This window comes from Rutidosis leptorrhynchoides, chromosome 6, assembly GCF_046630445.1.
Source record: "Rutidosis leptorrhynchoides isolate AG116_Rl617_1_P2 chromosome 6, CSIRO_AGI_Rlap_v1, whole genome shotgun sequence".
Lineage (NCBI taxonomy): Eukaryota > Viridiplantae > Streptophyta > Magnoliopsida > Asterales > Asteraceae > Rutidosis > Rutidosis leptorrhynchoides.
Window position 1 is genome coordinate 219,053,872 of NC_092338.1, and position 20,315 is coordinate 219,074,186.

Sequence of the window (20,315 nt, forward strand, 5' to 3'; positions counted from 1 at the left end):
TGGTGGTGGTGGTGTAACTTCTTCATTGTTACTTACATCTAAAACCTTCCCATCTTCTGATGCTGGTTTTTCAGAATTTGTTGAAACCATATTAACATTTTCATTCCGAGGATTTACTTCAGTATTACTCGGTAGCTTTCCTTGTTTCCTTTCACTCATCAATCTAACAAGAGTACCTACTTGTTTTTCTAGATTCAAAATAGAAGCTTGTTGAGTTCTAAATGACTGATCAAACCTCTCATTCGTTTGAGTTTGAGTTTCAATAAATTGTGTTTGAGATTCAACTAGCTTAAATACCACTTCTTCCAGATTTGACTTTTTCTCTTCAGTTTGTTGTGGTGGTTTATACAAGCCAGGTCTTTGTTGATTGAAAGTGTTGTTTTGAGTTGGTTGGTTATTCGGACCTTGTTGGTTATACGAGTTATTGTCTGGTCCTTTTGGATTGTAAAGAATGTTTTGATTTCGATTGAAGTTTGGCCTTGGCGGTTGATAATTATTCTGATAACTATTTTCCAGCCTTTGGTTCATGTAGACAACATTCTCACGTTGGTCCATCGTTTGTTCAATGTGACAGTCTCTCATTAAGTGTGGTCCACCGCATTGCTCACAACTGATTCGTATTGCGTGAATATCTTTATTCATCTTTTCCATTCGTCTCTCGAAAGCATCTATTTTTGTGGAAACGGAATCAAAGTTATGGCTAGAATCGGCTCTAGCCGCTTTAGATGAACGATATATATCTTTCTCTTGGTGCCACTCATGAGAGTGGGAGGCTGTGTTATCAATAATTTTGTAAGCTTCAGTTGCGGTTTTCTTCATAATGGAACCACCAGCTGTTATGTCGATGTATTTTCGTGTAGCAACGTTGACACCTTGGTAGAATATTTGTACTATTTGATAAGTGTCTAAACCTTGTTGAGGACATCCTCTCAACAACTTTCCAAATCTTGTCCACGCCTCATATAGAGTTTCATTTGACTTTTGTGTGAACGTAACAATTTCTCCTTGAAGTCGCACGGCTTTAGATGCCGGAAAGAATCTTTTAAGAAATTTCTCAACTAAAACATCCCATGTGTCAATCGCCCCTTCAGGTAACGATTCTAACCAATCTTTGGCTTCTCCCTTTAAAGTCCAGGGAAACAACATGAGATAGATCTGTTCATCCTCAACTTCTCGGATTTTGAATAGTGTACAGATCCTATTAAACGTACGAAGATGTTCGTTTGGATCTTCCTTCGGCGCACCACTATATTGGCACTGATTAGTTACCATGTGTAGGATTTGTCCTTTGATTTCATAATCTGGCGCATTAATGTCTGGCTTAATAATGGCGTGACCTTGGCCCGTGCGTGTGGCTCTCATTCGGTCTTCCATACATAGAGGTTCCAGATTTTTCATAATTGAATTTGTTGAATACGAATCACTAGAAGATTCTGATTTAATGGTTTGTGGTTCAGGAGGAATGATTAGTGGTTCTGGATCTTGGAATTGTCCCTGAATATTCTCCGGATTCTCAATTGTGAGGTCGGGTTCAAAAGATGGATTATCGGAAATTTGAGTTGGAGTTCTTGGTCGACTAGATGATGATTCTAAAGAAAAATCAACGGCGACAATATTGGCTAGATGTCTTGATCGAGTTATAGGTGGTGAACGTATGAAAGGTGGTGAACGTTTTACTCGGTGCATTCACTGAATATCCTATTAGTTTTTAAAAGGAAAGAAAAATTATATAAGTTATCCAATTAATAGACTTTTCTGATTTTGCCCACGTTTCGAATAGCCAAAAGATGCAGCAGAGGGGCAGGATTCGTTTGGTCTCAATATAATTGAGTACTGTTTGGCTCCAATAACCCGGTCCACGTACAAATCCAACTATTACTACGAACCAGAAAATTTTGATGTCTATCAATTTAACCACTTAAAATAAATTTTCGTAATTTTAAGAAATTTAGATAAGAAGTAGAATAAATATCTTATCCTAAAACTAGAATAGCGAGAAATAAGAAAGAAAAAAAAAACGCGTCGAAAAAGGTCGAAAAATAAAAGGTCGAAAAATAGTCGTCGAAAAATAAAAATAAGAATGTAGCGCGAAAAACGGCGTCGCAAAATTCTAAAGCACATAAATATTAGTCTATGGAATAAGCACTTAAGGGATTTTACGGCAAACCTAAAAATTCTAGAAATAAAAATAACTATGACAAAACTAAACTTAATACTAAAAATTGTAACTAGAGTCTAAAAATCTAAAGGTAATAAAAAAAACTTTTTTTTTAATTTTTTTTTATATTTCGTTTTTTAAGGATTTTAAAATTTTTAAAAAAAAAATTTTTTTTTTATATTTTTTTTTTAACTTTTTTTTTTAAATTTTTCTTTAAAAAAACGATTTTTTTTACACAAAATTTTTTTTTTTAAAAGGAATTAATAATTTTTTTATTATTATTATTTTTTTTCAAAACTTTTTTTTTAACTCATTTACTATTCATGAATAGTAAATGAAAAGGAATTAATTAATTTACTATTCACATGAAAGCGATATGATAGAGATTATTAATTGCAAGTTACATAATATACCCCTGCAATATTTAATAAATACGACTTTTTAAAACTTTTAAAACTTTTACGATTCAAAATAGTAAAGGAAAGAAATTAATTAATTTACTATTCACATGAAAGCGACATTATAGAAATTATTAATTATAAGTTACATAATATACCCCTGAAATGAGTGTCCCAACAAGCGAAAGGATAGTGGACCACCACATGGAAGAGCATTCAATGTAAATGCAAGGGATGCCCGTGAGAATCCCGACTTGGTCACAGGTATATTCACTATCAATAATTTATTAGCTTCTGTCCTATTTGATACTGGTGCCGATAGAAGTTATGTATGTAGACACTTTTTCTCTAAGATAAAGTGGTCATTAGTTCTTTAAAGGAGAGTATGCTTGTAGATGTAGCCAATGGAAAACTTGAGAAAGTTGACCAAATTAGCCGAGGAGCTATTATCAACATAACTGATGTGGATTTCGCGATTGACTTGATACCCATTAAGTTGGGAAGCTTTGATGTTATTGTCGGTATGGACTGGTTGACCAAGATAAGGGCTCACATTATCTGTGGAGATAAAGCTCTTCGTATACCACACGGAGACGGCGAGCCACTGATTATTTACGGCGAGAGATGTAGTTCGAAACTGAATCTCATTAGTTGCATGAAAGCGTAAAAGATCATGAAGAAAGGACGTTTTGCTGTTTTGGCACATGTGAAAATGTTAGAAACTGAAGTGAAGAGCGTGGATGACGTACGAATTGTGAATGAATTTTCCAATGTCTTCCCGGAAGAATTTCCTGGATTACCGCCACCGAGAGCAGTGGAGTTTCAGATCGATTTAGTGCCAGGAGCTGCACCTGTAGCTCGCGCACCTTATCGACTCGTACCTTCCGAGATGCATGAGTTAGAGAGCCAATTACAAGAACTGCTAGACCGTGGATTTATCCAACCAAGTTTCTCGCCTTAGGGCGTACCTGTTTTATTTGTGAAGAAGAAGGACGGATCATTCCGCATGTGTATCGATGATGATGTAGCGTGAGGGTACGAAATAGTATTATTTTTAATACAAAATACTACAAAATATGACACAAGTTTTATTAATTTACGGATGGGATATACCTAAACCTTGCTACAACATTATAGGCAGTGTACCTAATCGTAGAGTAGTGTAGTTTTTAGTAAGTCCGGTTCGTTCCACAGGGAGCTAGTGATTACGTACTATATTTTTATAAAACTATATTTATATAAATATATATATATATATATATATATATATATATATATATATATATATATATATATATATATATATATATATATATATATATATATATATATATATATATATATATATATATATATATATATATATATATATAAGTAGTAATATTATTATAAAAGGGGGTTTTTTACCGTTTAATGACCGGTTTGTCGATTTTATATTTTTAAGCGTAAAGATAAATGACAATAATTAAAGTGCGTAAAATATATAAATGACGATAAATAAAATAACAATAAATAAAATTGCGATAGAATATGAAATAAAAGGATTATGCTTATTTAAACTCCCGTAATCATGATGTTTAACGTTTTGATTTTAATTAATTGTTACTCGGGTTAATTGTCCTTTGTCCTGGTTTATTTGATACCTATCTGGTTTTTGTCCATAATAGTCCATCGGTCATAAATATAAAGTGCGAGTGTCCTCGTCAAATTACCCTTATACCCGAAGTCAAATATTCCAACTAATTAAGGATTTAAACTGTGACGCAGTTATCACTTCTGTCAACAATTACACCAGTTATCACTGTATGTAATTCACCCCTGTTTTGATTAGATATGAATATTAATTTACCCACTTGATCAGTTTGAATAATCAATTACCCAACCCGAATAATTAATTAAATGATTATAATAGATTCCATATGAACGTCACTAAATAGGACAACCATAATCATTATTAATTATTAGGTTAATTAATTTGAAGATAGGTTCGACAGACTCCAATGAGTTGTCACTCAATTAGACAATACCCCCCATCTATTAATAGTCAATAGTCCAATTTTCACAAGTGTCGGTCTTTTACCCAAACTTTAATTATGGTACAAAGTTCAATAACCCCGTCTTAATATTTTAGCCCAACATCACGATTACTTCGGCTCAAATAAGCATAATAATAACTTAGTTCCGAGACATTAAATTAAAAAGGAAGAACATAGCTTACAGTGGTGATTAATCGCGTAGCGTTGCACGGACATAATTTTGACTTAAAACCCGTAAAATATTTCTTACAATAACCCAACCAAACCATAACTTTATTATTAAAATTAAATTATATTAAAATTATAATATAAATATATATTACATATTACAGAAGAGAGAAAGAAATATGAAGAAAGGTGTACATAAATCGATCAAATGAATTGCCTTTTATAGGCAAATATTGAATTGAAATTTTCACTTATGACCCCTTAACTATGCTCAATTAACAACTTTTTATTATTTATTATTATTCTTATTATGAATTATTTAAATATTATATTATATTCTTGTGCATAGTTGACTTGTACATTCAGCTCCGTTGCGTCGAGCGTTGATAGTTGGCTCGGGTACCGGTTCTGGATTTTCGAACGTCCTTTCGTATAATTTAATATCTTGTACTTTGCATTTTGTAACTTGTACTCTTGTTATTTTTAGACGTTTCTCATCAATAAATTGAACCTTTTGAATTGTATCTTGTACATTTGAGCTTTTTGGACGTTTGTGTCTTCAAATCTTCGTTTTCGCCTTTTATCTTCGCACTTATTTATTTAAACAATTACAATGAAAATATAATACAATTACATATGAAAACCTATTATTTAGAAGGGATATTGCTATGAAATATATGTTCCTTTTTAGCCTTATCAAATATCCCCACACTTGAGCGTTGCTTGTCCTCAAGCAATACAGAACTTGAAATAAAAACATACATGAATCACTTTTTTATTCATCACACTTTGTACATTAGTGATTTTGATATGGTGGTATAAACAATGATAGTAATGATAGAACCATGGTTAAAGGTGGGTGTGTCATCCACAGTTACCTCGGGTTTAGGTCAACGACACTTGCAATCAAATAGCCGATTTACTTTCGGTTTCCAAAGCAAAGTGCACATTTGAAAGGTGGTTTACAGTCCCACATGACTATGAAAATGTAGATCCTTAAGGAAATTGGATCTTTATGAAAACATTTGATCTTTTTGAAAATTTAATCTAGCTTTTACCCTAGATAAGTTTTCCGGAATAACCCTTCACCGGTGTTTGCAAAATATTTTTTTGGGTTGTGTGGGTTTCAGTTTTGAAAATTTTAGCTCAACACTTGTGGTTTTGTGTTACCCACTTGCTAACCTTGTATTGGGAAAGCAACACGTCCAGTTTACTTGTTCCGTATATTACCTTTCGGTAAACTACCGTCCGGTTGTAAAGGAAAGCGATGAACAAGAAACTGTTAAGGCAATGTCTAATGACATGCATATGATTATGGTCTTAAAACGTGTCGGATGCTAGTACTATCCTTTGTAGGAGCAATAGTAAAGATCATCCTATGATTTTTCGGTCTGGCACAAGGTCCTGTCTCTGACCATGCTATGCAACCACCGTTTCTTACGGTTGACACCCGATTTGGTTCAGGTGACCTAATGAATTCTGATGAATTCTCAGGATTTTACGTTCAATGGTAATGAACGCATTGAAAATAGGTTTTCAGAAAACAAATCGGTTTTATTTTTGATCAAAATATTTTCTCGTTCAAGCTCGAGTTTAGATATCATTGAATTCAATGAGTTTGTAATTCTCAATCTTTAAGGTCAATCTCTAGGATTGAGTAATATCAGTCTTAAAAGCTGATTTTTGATCTTTAAGGAGATTATCCTTTCTGGGAATTTGATTCATTAGTCTTATCAAGCTAATTTGCACGGTACCCCCCATTGTGCGAGATAAATCCTTCTCATGGTTAGGATAAATCTGACCACATGGCAACCCTGTTTGATGCTGAGGTCCGTGGATTTCCTGCTGATTTTAGAGATGACTTTTCTAGATTTTTCGTCAACCTACAGCTGGTCTGGACGACAACTTCATGACCTAAATCAAGAAGCGCGTTTCTTTTTTGGAAGACTTTACTTCCTTTTAATGATGAAATTGATTCATCGTGTAGATCCATCTTTCTTACAGTAAATCGGGTAAACCAGTTAATTTAGTCCAAAGTAACTTTGCGTTTTGTAACTTGTACTCTTGTCATTTTTAGAAGTTTCTCATCAATAAATTGAACCTTTTGAATTGTATCTTGTACATTAGAGCTTTTTGGACGTTTGTGTCTTCAAATCTTCGTTTTCGCCTTTTGTCTTTGATAATGCTAAAAACGAACATATATTTCATAGCATTATTCCTCAAGAAAGACAAGCTTTTAGTTGCAATTGTTCTATTTACAAGTGATAATCGTTTAAATAATAAAAGGTGAAGACAAAAGACAGATTCGACGAATTGAAGACGCAAACGACCAAAAAGCTCAAAATTACAAAAGACAATCAAAAAGGTTCCAATTATTGATAAGAAACGTCTCGAAATTACAAAAGTACAAGATTCAAAACACAAAGTACAAGATATTAAATTGTATGCGAGGACGTTCGAAAATCCGGAACCGGGACCAGAGTCAACTCTTAACGCTCGACGCAACGGACTAAAAATTACAAGTTAACTATGTATATAAATATAATATAATATATAATTAATTATATTAATTATATATATATTATATTTATATATATAAAACCGTCGGCAGAGAAACTCCAAGGGTGTGAGCTGTAATTTCTATCTCCGCGACTCGCGGAGTTTGAAGGGGTTTTTGCCGCGAGTCGCGGAGCCCCAATTTTCAACCCTGGCTATAAAGCAAACCGAATTCTGATCAAATTTCATATCTTATTTCATCTCTCTCTCAATATATATGTAATATATATATATATAATTTATATTTTAATTTTAATTTTAATTTTAAATCCTAATAATAAGGGTATGTTAGCGAATGTTGTAAAGGTGTAAGTCGAAATTCTGTCCGTGTAACGCTACGCTATTTTTAATCATTGTAAGTTATGTTCAACCTTTTTACATTAATGTCTCGTAGCTAAGTTATTATTATGCTTATTTAAAACGAAGTAATCATGATGTTGGGCTAATTACTAAAATTGGGTAATTGGGCTTTGTACCATAATTGGGGTTTGGACAAAAGAACGACACTTGTGGAAACTAGACTATGGGCTATTAATGGGCTTTATATTTGTTTAACTAAATGAAAGTTTGTTAATGTTAATATAAAGATTTACAATTGGGCGTCCCTATAAATTACCATATACACTCGATCGGACACGATGGGCGGGGTATTTATATGTACGAATAATCGTTCATTTAACTGGACACGGGAATGGATTAATAGCCACTAGAATAATTAAAACAGGGGTGAAATTACATTCAAGGGTAATTGGTGTAATTGTTAACAAAGTGGTAAAACCTTGGTTTACACGCAGTCGATAACCTGGTGTATTCATTAAACAAAGTATTAAAACCTTGTTACAATTCGAATCCCCAATTAGTTGGAATATTTAACTTCGGGTATAATAATAATTTGATGAGGACACTCGCACTTTATATTTATGACTGATGGACTGTTATGGACAAAAACCAGACGGACATATTGAATAATCCAGGACAAAGGACAATTAACCCATGGGCATAAAACTAAAATTAACACGTCAAACATCATGATTACGGAAGTTTAAATAAGCATAATTCTTTTATTTCATATTTAATTTCCTTTATTTTATATTTAATTGCACTTCTAATTATCGCACTTTTATTTATTGTTATTTAATCGCACTTTTAATTATCGTACTTTTTAATTATCGCAATTTTATTTTATCGCATTTTTATTATTCGCAATTTCATTATCGTTATTTACTTTACGCTTTAATTTAAGTCTTGTATTTATTTTATATTTTACATTAGGTTTTAACTGCGACTAAAATCTTAAAATCGACAAACCGGTCATTAAACGGTAAAAACCCCCCTTTATAATAATAATATTACTTATATATATATTTGTATTTTTAATAAAAGTAAACTAATATAGCGTTGAGCTTTGTTTAAAGATTTCCCTGTGGAACGAACCGGACTTACTAAAAACTACACTACTGTACGATTAGGTACACTGCCTATAAGTGTTGTAGCAAGGTTTAAGTATATCCATTCTATAAATAAATAAATATCTTGTGTAAAATTGTATCGTATTTAATAGTGTTTTCTTCTAAAATTAATAACTATTTTATATACACCTCGCATAACATCAAGTATTTTTGGTGCCGCTGCCGGGGAACTCTATCTTAAAAGCCGGAAGCGCAACGCTAATAAAAAAAAAAAGATTTTTTTAGTTTACTTTTATTAAAATTCGTTTTTGTAAAAATACGTTTTAAAAATATAAAAAGAAAAACAAAAATATAAGTATTTTTAAGATTTTGTTAAATATTTAAGTTTTATAAGTTTCTTTATTTCTATTTTAGTTTATAAAAATATAAGTTTTATTTTAAAATCTTTTATTTATTTTAAAAAAACAGAAAACAGAAAATAAAAAAAAAAATAAAGAAAACGCGTAAAAACTCAACCCTGTCAGCTGAATTTCTGAACCCCGCGACTCGCGGGGTTTTCTTCTTTAATTGCCGCAACTCGCGGAGATCATCTGACACGCGCACAGAAGCCCTAATTCTGCATTAATTACGGGTTATTTTTAATTATTATTATTATTTAAACCTAATTATTATTATTATTATTATTAGTTTTAATTTTACTTTTACTTTTTATTTATATATTTTAGTTAAATTAGTTTTATTAAATTGTAAAATTAGTAGTTTTATAAAAAAAATAATATAAAAATAATATTTTTATAAAAATTGTACTTTTTACAACTTTTTGTATATTTTTATATTTTGTACCTTTTTAATCGTTGTAGCGTAATATTTGTATTTTTCGCTCATATTTAATTTTAAACTTAGTTTTTGTTATAGTTATTTTTACTCCTAGATTTTTAGGCTTTGCCGTAGAATTCCTTAAGTGCTTTTTCTTTAGACTAAGATTTAGGTGCTTTAGAATTTTGCGACGCCTTTTTAAGTTTTAGTTTCTTTTTAAGTTATTTCCATTTGGGATTTAGTTTTTCCTGTAAGCTTTAATATTTTTAGACCTTTTACTATGTACCAATTATCATTCCAATTAGTAATTTCAATTTGCGATTATAATTTTAAGTTAGTTGTAGTAATAAGGTTAGGTTAGTTAAGTATTTTTAAGTTTTTATAAGTTTCTTTTATTTTTCCGTCACCTTTTATTTTTCAACCATTTTTTCTTTTTCGACCTTTTGCGACGAACTCTTTTTCTCTCTTATTTCTCGCCATTCTAGTTTTTAGGACTTAGAATTTTTTCTACTTCTTATCTAAATTTCTTAAAATTACGAAAATTTATTTTAAGTGGTTAAATTGATAGACATCAAAATTTTCTGGTTCGTAGTAATAGTTGGATTTGTACGTGGACCGGGTTATTGGAGCCAAACAGTCCTCAATTATATTGAGACCAAACGAATCCTGCCCCTCTGCTGCATCTTTTGGCTATTCGAAACGTGGGCAAAATCAGAAAAGTCTATTGATTGGATAACTTATTATAATTTTTCTTTCCTTTTTAAAACTAATAGGATATTCAGTGAATGCACCGAGCAAGACGTTCATCACCTTTTATACGTTCACCACCTGTAACTCGATCAAGACATCGTTTAACGAATATCGCCGCCGTTGATTTTTCTTTAGAATCGTCATCAAGTCGATCAAATCCTCAAACTCAAATTTCCGATAATCCAGTTTTTGAAACAAACCTCACAATTGAGAATCCAGAGAATATTCAGGAACGGTTCATAGATCCTGAACCACTAAACTTTCCTCCGGAACCACCAATCATTCAAACAGAGATTGTTGAGGAACGAACCATTAAATCAGAATCATCTAGTGATACCGATTCAACAAATTCAATTATGGAGAATCTGGAACCTTTAAGTATGGAAGACCGAATGAGAGCTAAACGCACTGGCCAAGGTCACGCAATTACTCATCCAGACATTAATGCGCCAGATTATGAAATCAAAGGACAAATTCTACACATGGTGACTAATCAATGCCAATTTAGTGGTGCGCCGAAGGAAGATCCAAATGAACATCTACGTACCTTTAATAGGATCTGCACACTATTTAAAATCCGAGAAGTGGAGGATGAACAGATATATCTCATGTAATTTCCCTGGACTTTAAAGGGAGAAGCCAAAGATTGGTTGGAATCGTTACCTGAAGGGGCGATCGATACATGGGATGTTTTAATTGACAAATTTCTTAAACAATTCTTTCCTGCATCTAAAGCCGTAAGACTTCAAGCAGAAATTGTTACGTTCACACAGAAACCAAATGAAACTCTATATGAGGCGTGGACAAGATATGGAAAGTTATTAAGAGGATGTCCGCAACATGGTTTAGACACCTGTCAAATAGTGCAAATATTCTACCGAGGATGCGACATCACTACAAGAAAAGACATAGATATAGCAGCTGGTGGTTCTATTATGAAGAAAACCGAAACTGATGCTTACAAAATTATTGATAATACTGCTTCCCACTCACATGAGTGGCACCAAGAAAAAGATATCATTAGATCATCTAAAGCAGCTAGAGCCGATTCTAGCCATGACTTAGATTCCATTTCCGCAAAGATAGATGCTTTCGAGAGACGAATGGAAAAGATGACTAAGGATATTCACTCAATACGAATTAGTTGTGAGCAGTGTGGAGGACCACATTTGACAAAAGATTGTCTCAATATTGAATTAACAATGGAACAAAGAGAGAATATTTCATACATAAACCAAAGGCCTGGAAATAATTATCAGAATAATTATCAACCGCCAAGACCGATTTACAATCAAAACCAGAATTATAACCGAAATATTCCATACAACAACCAACAAGGTCCTAGCAATCAACAAGTATCCAATAATACTTACAATCAGCAAAGACCTAATTTTCAAAACAAACCACCACAACAAACCGATGATAAAAAGCCGAATTAAGAAGATATGATGACGAAGCTAGTTGAAACTCAAACGCAGTTTTTCACATCTCAGAAACAAACCAATGAACAGAATGCTCAAGCATTTAGAAATCAACAAGCTTCTATTCAAAATCTGGAACAAGAAGTAAGTAACCTAGCAAGGTTAATAGGTGAAAGAAAACCGGGAAGTCTACCAAGCGATACAAATGCTAACCCCCGGAATGAAACAGCTAAAGCCATTACCACAAGAAGTGGTACAACACTTAAACTACCGGAAATACCTGTAACTTCTGATGAAACTATTCCTACTCCACAAGAACCACAACCTGATCAAGATAAGGAAAAAGAACCGGTAGTTGAAAAGGTTAATAAAGATAACACAGTTAAGGATAAACCTTATGTTAAACCATACCAACCACCACTTCCTTACCCGAGTAAAATGAAGAAAGAGAAACTTGAAGCCGAGCAATCCAAATTCTTGGATATGTTTAAACAGATAAATGTAAATCTTCCTTTCATTGATGTGATTTCAGGAATGCCAAGATATGCTAAATTCTTGAAAGATCTAATCTCAAATAGAAAGAAAATGGAAGAACTCTCGGCTGTTACTATGAATGCTAATTGTTCAGCAGTGCTGTTGAATAAGATACCAGAAAAACTATCTGATCCAGGAAGTTTCACAATTCCATGTTTTCTGGGTAGTCTTAGTTCAATAGAAGCATTGGCAGACTTAGGTGCTAGTATATATCTAATGCCGTATTCACTATACGCTAAACTAGACCTTGGAGAATTGAAACCAACCAGAATAAGCATACAACTAGCCGATAGATCAATAAAATATCCTAGAGGGATAATGGAGAACATGCTAGTTAAAGTTGGTACTTTAGTATTTCCAGTAGATTTTGTTGTTTTGGACATGGAAGAAGATTCTCAAGTTCCTCTCATATTAGGAAGACCATTCTTAAACACGGCTAAAGCAATGATAGACGTGTTCGGTAAGAAACTGACCCTAAGTATAGAGGATGAGAGTGTTACCTTTTCAGTTGATAGAGCAATGCAACAACCACAATCTGCAGATGATACATGTTATTATATTCAAACTATAGATGCACATGCAGAATTATTAGAAGAATTTCCAGAATTACAAGGAACAGGAGAATGTTCTTTAGGAGAAGGTAATGAACCAATTGATGAAGCTGAAATGTTAGCTACACTTATAGCTAATGGATATGAACCAACAACAGAAGAAATTCAAATGCTAAAAGAAGAAGACAGATATCGATATAAATCATCGATAGAAGAACCTCCGAATTTAGAGTTAAAGCCACTTCCAAACCATTTGGAATACGCTTATTTACATGGTGAATCTGAATTACCTGTAATAATATCGTCTTCTCTTACTGAAAATGAGAAATCACAACTCATTTCTGTGTTGAAAGCTCATAAACCAGCCATTGCATGGAAGATTCATGATATTAAAGGAATAAGTCCTTCGTATTGCACACATAAAATCCTTATGGAAGAAGGTCATAAAACGTATGTGCAACGCCAACGAAGACTAAATCCTAATATGCAAGATGTAGTTAAGAAAGAGATTATTAAACTGCTAGATGCAGGTTTGATATATCCAATCTCTGATAGTCCATGGGTAAGCCCAGTTCAATGCGTACCTAAGAAGGGTGGCATGACTGTCATTACAAATGAGAAAAATGAGCTTATTCCTACTAGGACTGTAACAGGATGGCGTGTATGTATTTATTATAGAAAATTAAATGAAGCCACCATAAAAGATCACTTTCCCTTACCTTTCATAGATCAAATGTTGGAAAGATTAGCCGGAAATAGTTACTATTGTTTTCTAGATGGATTTTCCGGATATTTTCAAATTCCAATAGCACCCGAAGATCAAGAGAAAACCACATTCACGTGCCCTTATGGTACTTTTGCTTACAAACGCATGCCATTTGGACTTTGCAACGCCCCTGCAACCTTTCAAAGGTGTATGATGGCGATTTTTCACGACATGATAGAAGAATGCATGGAAGTTTTCATGGATGACTTTTCAGTCTTCGGTGATACATTTAAATCATGTCTAGTTAATCTGGAACGAATGCTAATTAGATGCGAAAAATCAAATCTAGTACTTAATTGGGAGAAATGCCATTTCATGGTTAAAGAAGGCATCGTTCTTGGACATAAAATTTCAAAAGAAGGAATTGAAGTGGATAGAGCTAAAGTAGATGTAATTGCTAAACTTCCACATCCCACCAATGTTAGAGGAGTTAGGAGTTTTCTAGGGCATGCCGGTTTTTACCGACGTTTTATAAAAGATTTTTCTAAAATTGCCACTCCTATGAATAAACTCCTAGAAAAGGATGCGCCATTCATCTTTTCAGATGAGTGTATCAAATCTTTTAATATTCTTAAAGAAAAACTCACTAATGCGCCAATCATGATAACACCAAATTGGAATCTACCATTTGAACTAATGTGCGATGCAAGTGATTTTGCAATGGGAGCCGTTTTAGGACAAAGGATTGAAAAACGATTTCAACCTATATACTATGCTAGTAAGACGTTACAAGGAGCACAAACGAACTATACAACTACTGAAAAAGAACTCCTTGCTATTGTCTTTGCTTTTGACAAATTTCGATCATATCTCGTTCTAGCAAAAACGGTGGTCTATACCGACCATTCTGCTCTTAGATACCTATTTTCAAAACAAGATGCTAAACCAAGATTAATCCGTTGGATCTTACTCTTACAAGAGTTTGATATTGAAATCCGAGATAAAAGAGGAGCAGAAAATCTCGCCGCTGATCATCTTTCTCGTCTTGAAAATCCCGAATTAGAAGTTCTGAATGAATCGGCCATAAAAGACAACTTTCCTGATGAATATCTATTGAAGATAGATTATAAAGAAATCCCATGGTTTGCAGACTATGCAAACTACTTAGTTTGTGGATTCCTTGAAAAAGGATTATCGTACCAAAGACGAAAGAAATTCTTCAGTGATATAAAACACTATTTCTGGGAAGATCCACATCTGTTTAAAAGTTGTCCCGATGGAATAATATGCCGATGTGTATTTGGAGATGAAGCTAGTAAAATTTTAAACCATTGTCACACAGGACCAACAGGAGGGCATTATGGGCCTCAACTAACAGCAAGAAAAGTTTATGAAGCTGGATTCTATTGGCCTACAATTTACAAAGACGCACACCTTCTTTGCAAATCCTGTGATGCATGTCAAAGGGCCGGAAAAATAAGTCAACGTGATGAAATGCCACAAAATGTCATCCAAGTATGTGAAGTATTTGACATTTGGGGTATTGACTTTATGGGTCCATTTCCAAAATCTCATAATAATCTATATATACTCGTAGCCATTGATTATGTATCTAAATGGGCGGAAGCACAAGCTCTCCCAACTAACGATGCACGAGTTGTAGTCAACTTTTTAAAACGTCTTTTTGCAAGGTTTTGAACACCGAAAGCTTTAATAAGTGATCGGGGTACTCATTTCTGTAATAATCAACTTGAGAAAGTTCTTAAAAGATATGGAGTAACTCATAAAATCTCCACCGCATATCATCCACAAACAAGTGGACAAGTTGAAAATACCAACCGAGCTTTAAAACGTATTCTAGAGAAAACCGTAGGATCAAATCCGAAGGAATGGTCCATTAAATTGGAGGATGCACTCTGGGCTTTTAGAACAGCCTACAAAACTCCAATTGGAACCACACCTTTTAGACTTGTTTATGGAAAAGCATGTCATCTTCCAGTAGAAATTGAACACAAAGCATTTTGGGCTTTGAAGACATGTAATCTTGATTTACATGAAGCCGGACGTCTACGATTAAGTCAACTAAATGAATTAGAAGAATTAAGACATGAAGCATACGAAAATTCGTTAATCTATAAAGAAAGAACGAAGAAATGGCATGATAAAAGAATCAGAAATTCAAAAGAATTTAAAGAAGGAGACAGAGTTCTTCTTTTCAATTCACGATTCAAGCTATTTCCTGGAAAATTGAAATCAAGATGGTCTGGACCATTCATAGTCAAAAGAGTTTTCCCATACGGAACGATAGAATTGATAAATTCAAATGGGATTGAATTTAAAGTTAATGGTCACAGAGTTAAACATTACATACATAGTCCGATGGAAGTCGACAACGAAGCTAATCACAATTTCGACACCACAGCTAACTAAGTGTGGGGAGAATCAAGTCTTTAAAGGATAATATGTATTTCTGTTAGAGTTAGATTGTCTGTTTTCGTGTAGTTCTCGAAAATGGAACACGTATGGTCTTTCCCTAGCAGACCCTAAAGAACTAGTCTTCTCCCCCCATTCTGAATTTTTATTTTTTTTAGGTTTTTACGAAATGAAGACTGCCTGTGAACTAAACCATGGTCTAATGCTACACGCTTTGATCACTAAACGTAATAATGACATACTACCGAGCGAATTAGTATCAGTAATCAGAGAAAGAATGGACGGAGTTAGAAAAGGATCCAGATGCGAAGATAATAAGTTACAATTTGGTAAAGGAAAATCAAAATCCGCAGCAAAAAGAAGAGCACGACACCTAGAAAGATGTCACAAATGCGGAAAATGGTCACATGGAGGTAAATGTTCAAATAATCAAACCTATTCAAATACCGAATTTGTTACTTTATGCAGAGACGGACTGTTCATATGTTTAGAAGAAAAGACACTGAATGCTCGAGGTTACGCCTTTGGAGCCATGGAAAACCAATTAAACCGACTATCTTATGAATGGAATAGATCATATAACTAAGAAATCTATTTCACAGGTATGTCTGTACAGTTTTTATTTTTATTTTTATTTTTAACCTTTTGATAATAAACGCTAATTTGTTCGCTAAAAAGTATTAAATTGGTATTGAATAAAATTAGGTTTGGCGACCGAAATTATTGATATCATTCAAAAATTTATTACATCACTGCGAAATTTAACGTTTATTCTTAAGGTATAAATATCTTTAATCAATCAACCCAAAATATTTCAAAAATTCGTCATGAGTTAAATTAGGTCTTGGAACCGAAATTACTTTACCGAAAAGAGGGGCGCATATTTTTGATAATATTTGATTGATTAAAGTGGGATAAAAAGACAAAAAGATTTTTAATTTTATTTTTACCATGTTTTTAAAATTAATATTTAAATCTTAAATTAATATTGTAAACTTTATAAAAACAATATATTTAAAATTGTAAATATTTGAAAAATTAATATAAATTTGGTATGAATTTATAATATGAATTTTTAAAAAATTAAGTTTGGTGTGAATTTTTAATTTTTAAAATATGAATTTTTAATTTTATGCATTTCAAATTTTAAGTTTGGTGTGAATTTTGAATTTTTAATAATTTTGAATTTTAAATTTAAGTTGTGTGAATTTAAAAACAAAAATTTACTTTATCTCATTAAGTTAAGAATATGATTTTTAAAATTCGTCGTAAGTTGAAGACTAGGTCTTTGAACCGAAATTGCTTTACCCGAGGGAGGGACGAGAACTTTTATTATCATTATTTTTAATCTTATTGATTTAAAGTATGCCAAAAAAATTAAAAAAACCCAAAAATCTTAGCTTTTAAAACAATCGCTACAAAAAGACAAATTTTAAAATTTTGTCGAGGGACGGACTAGGACATCGATCCGAAACGACCTCGTCCTAAATAACAAGGGAAACAAAATTTTAAAATTAATTTCTTAATTGTTTTCAAAAGTTAATTATTAAAAAAAAAAAAAAAAAAAAATACCAAACTCCGCGACTCGCGGAGTTTGGAGCTTAAATCTCCGCGAGTCGCGGAGAGACCGGATTACAGAAAAAAAAATAAGAGCTGCAAACGATCAGTTCACTCACCCACACACAAAACAGAAATATACTGCGAAAAAAGAACCCGAAAAAACCCGAAAATCACCCCCAAAAATCTCAATTTTTAACCGTTAATCACCAAATCTTTTGCTAAAATCATGTTGAGAAGGATGATATCTAAGAATTACTCAAGAAAAACGGTAAATTTCTACACCTAAACACCATTTAATTCGAAATTAGGTGTTCTTGAGCTAATTTTTCCCCAATTTGATTTTGATGCTTTTTAGTGTAATTAGACTTAAATTGTTTATGTATTATGCTTGTATAACCTAGATTGATGCTGTTTAACATGATTAGAAGCCTTAAACTTCAAATTTTGAGTAATCTAGGGTTTGTGTTCTTGAGCAAATTTGGGGCTTTTTGATATAAACAGGTTATGGCCGATTTTTGTCATGAATTGTTGCTAAATTGAGTAGTGTAACATGTCTAGGTAGTTAAATGATCCAAACTTTGAGCCTAAACATGATTTTGAGAATTAAAGTGGACTTTTTCAAGTCCAAAATTCATGAACTTGATTTTTGAAAGATAGTGCCATTTGAGACTTGTTTGATTGCTAGTAATGATTATTTTGACATGTTATTTGAGTTGAATGCTTATGAACTTGGCGAAAATTTTCGTATATGCTTATTTGAAAAAGTGTAGATTTGATAAAAATGTGAAAATAAGCTTAAGTTTGATATAAATTGATAATGTCATTGTAATTATTTTGATTGATGATTTTGCTGACACTAATGCATATTTGGATGCACAAAATTTGTGTTTGATGTGTTTTGCAGAATGAAAGGGGTGAATCTTCATCCCAAGCCCGCAATGCTCCTGCTGAGAATTTGGAACAACAGGAGGTAGATAACTACTACAAGCAGGATGTACCTCATCCAGTCATAACCTTTTCCGATATGCATTTGGAAGAGTTGCACCCGAACCTGAGATTTGACAGACTTTGGATAGATTATCCAAAATATCAACGGGGTTTGCATACTCTTCACTCTAAGGTTGTTGAGGTACCGAGGGTCATAGAATGGGGACCCTTAGAAGCTGTAGAATTGGCCGGGCCAATTAGGGAATTACTTGTACAGAGGTATGGTAATTCTTCTTTTAATGACTGGATATGTTTATTCACCATACGCAGACCTGTATATAAAGTATGGTGTGAAGAGTTGTTATGTAGTATAGAGTTGAATGATCGGGTAGCTAGTTTAACCGATCGTTCTTTTATTAGATTTTTGTTAGGCGGTTCGATGCGCCACATGTCTTTACTGGACATGGCTCAGGCTTTACGTATATATACGCCTGAGGAGTTAGCGACTGCCGATTGTAGAGGATTGATACTAAACGGTAGAAAGATAGATGAGAATTTTGATACACACGGTGTGTGGAGTCAAATGACAAGCCATCACCGTTTCAAAGGGGGAAACTACTCTTATTTGGATATAGATAGAGCCGAATTAAGAGTAATACATAGGTTTTTAGCTAATTCGATTACACAAAGGGGTAAGAACAAAGAAAAAGTAAATGAACAAGATTTGTTTTACCATATGTGTAGTCGAGACCCACACAGCGCTGTAAGTATACCATATTGTGTGGGTTATTATTTATCAGCTATGGTTCGGGGGATGCGTCCACATAGCATAATAGGAGGTGGTATTTTTATTACTTTGATTGGTGAATATCTCGGTGTGGATATAAGTCGGGGGGGATTATTACTAGAAGAGCCGGAACCCCGCGACACTATAGGTTTAAATGTATACCATGGTGCGAAAGTTTTGAAGAGGCGAAATAACGCCGCAGTACGATACCATGGTAGACATCCACAGGTGGAGAGAAACCAGGAGCAAGGTAATGTAGGAGGGGGGAATGAGATGCAAGAAATGCATAGGTTTATAGCTTCTCAGGAATACGAAAATGCTAGACAGAGAGCATTTGAAGATTGGCAAGTTCATCAGAACCAGATCATAGCTCATTGCCAACATATAGGTAGAAACTATATTCCTACACTGAAACCCGTCTTCCCTCCTTGGTCGATAGAGATGCAGCCACCATATCCTACGTATGACCCTGCCGAAGCATTCTATAGCACTTATGGTTATGCCTGGAACCCCTATTGGTACCAATATCATCCTTAGTTTACTTATTATTTTTTTTTTATTTTGTAATTTGTAATTATTGATACATTTAATATTTTTGTTAATATTGTAATCATTTTTATAATTATCTAACTTTTATTCTTAGATTTTAATAATTTTTGAATGTGGGGTAATAAACCAAACTTCAAAAATATGTATATATGTTTGCAGTTTATCTTATGTACACAACAGGGTAAAACAACGCATTTTCAAAGACTGGCATTAAGTTCAGCAAAAGCAACTAATTTTGACGACAAGATGCAAAATATATGTGAAATAACAACAAGACGGAATGAACAAATGATGTGCACCATTTATCATTCAGCAAACAAACGCCAATATATTTGGAAACTTTGGTAAAAATTTAATCATTTTCACACAAATCACCCTCAATAATTTAAATTGTTACTGATTTCTTGCAAATGAGGGCATTGCAAGATCTTAAGTGTGGGAAGGGGTTAAATTCTTTCGGATTTTAAAAATTTTTACTTTATACACTTGGTTACCATTAAAAATACTAGTAAAGCAGTAGTTGTATTAGAATCTAGTGCTCTCTGATAAAAAAAAG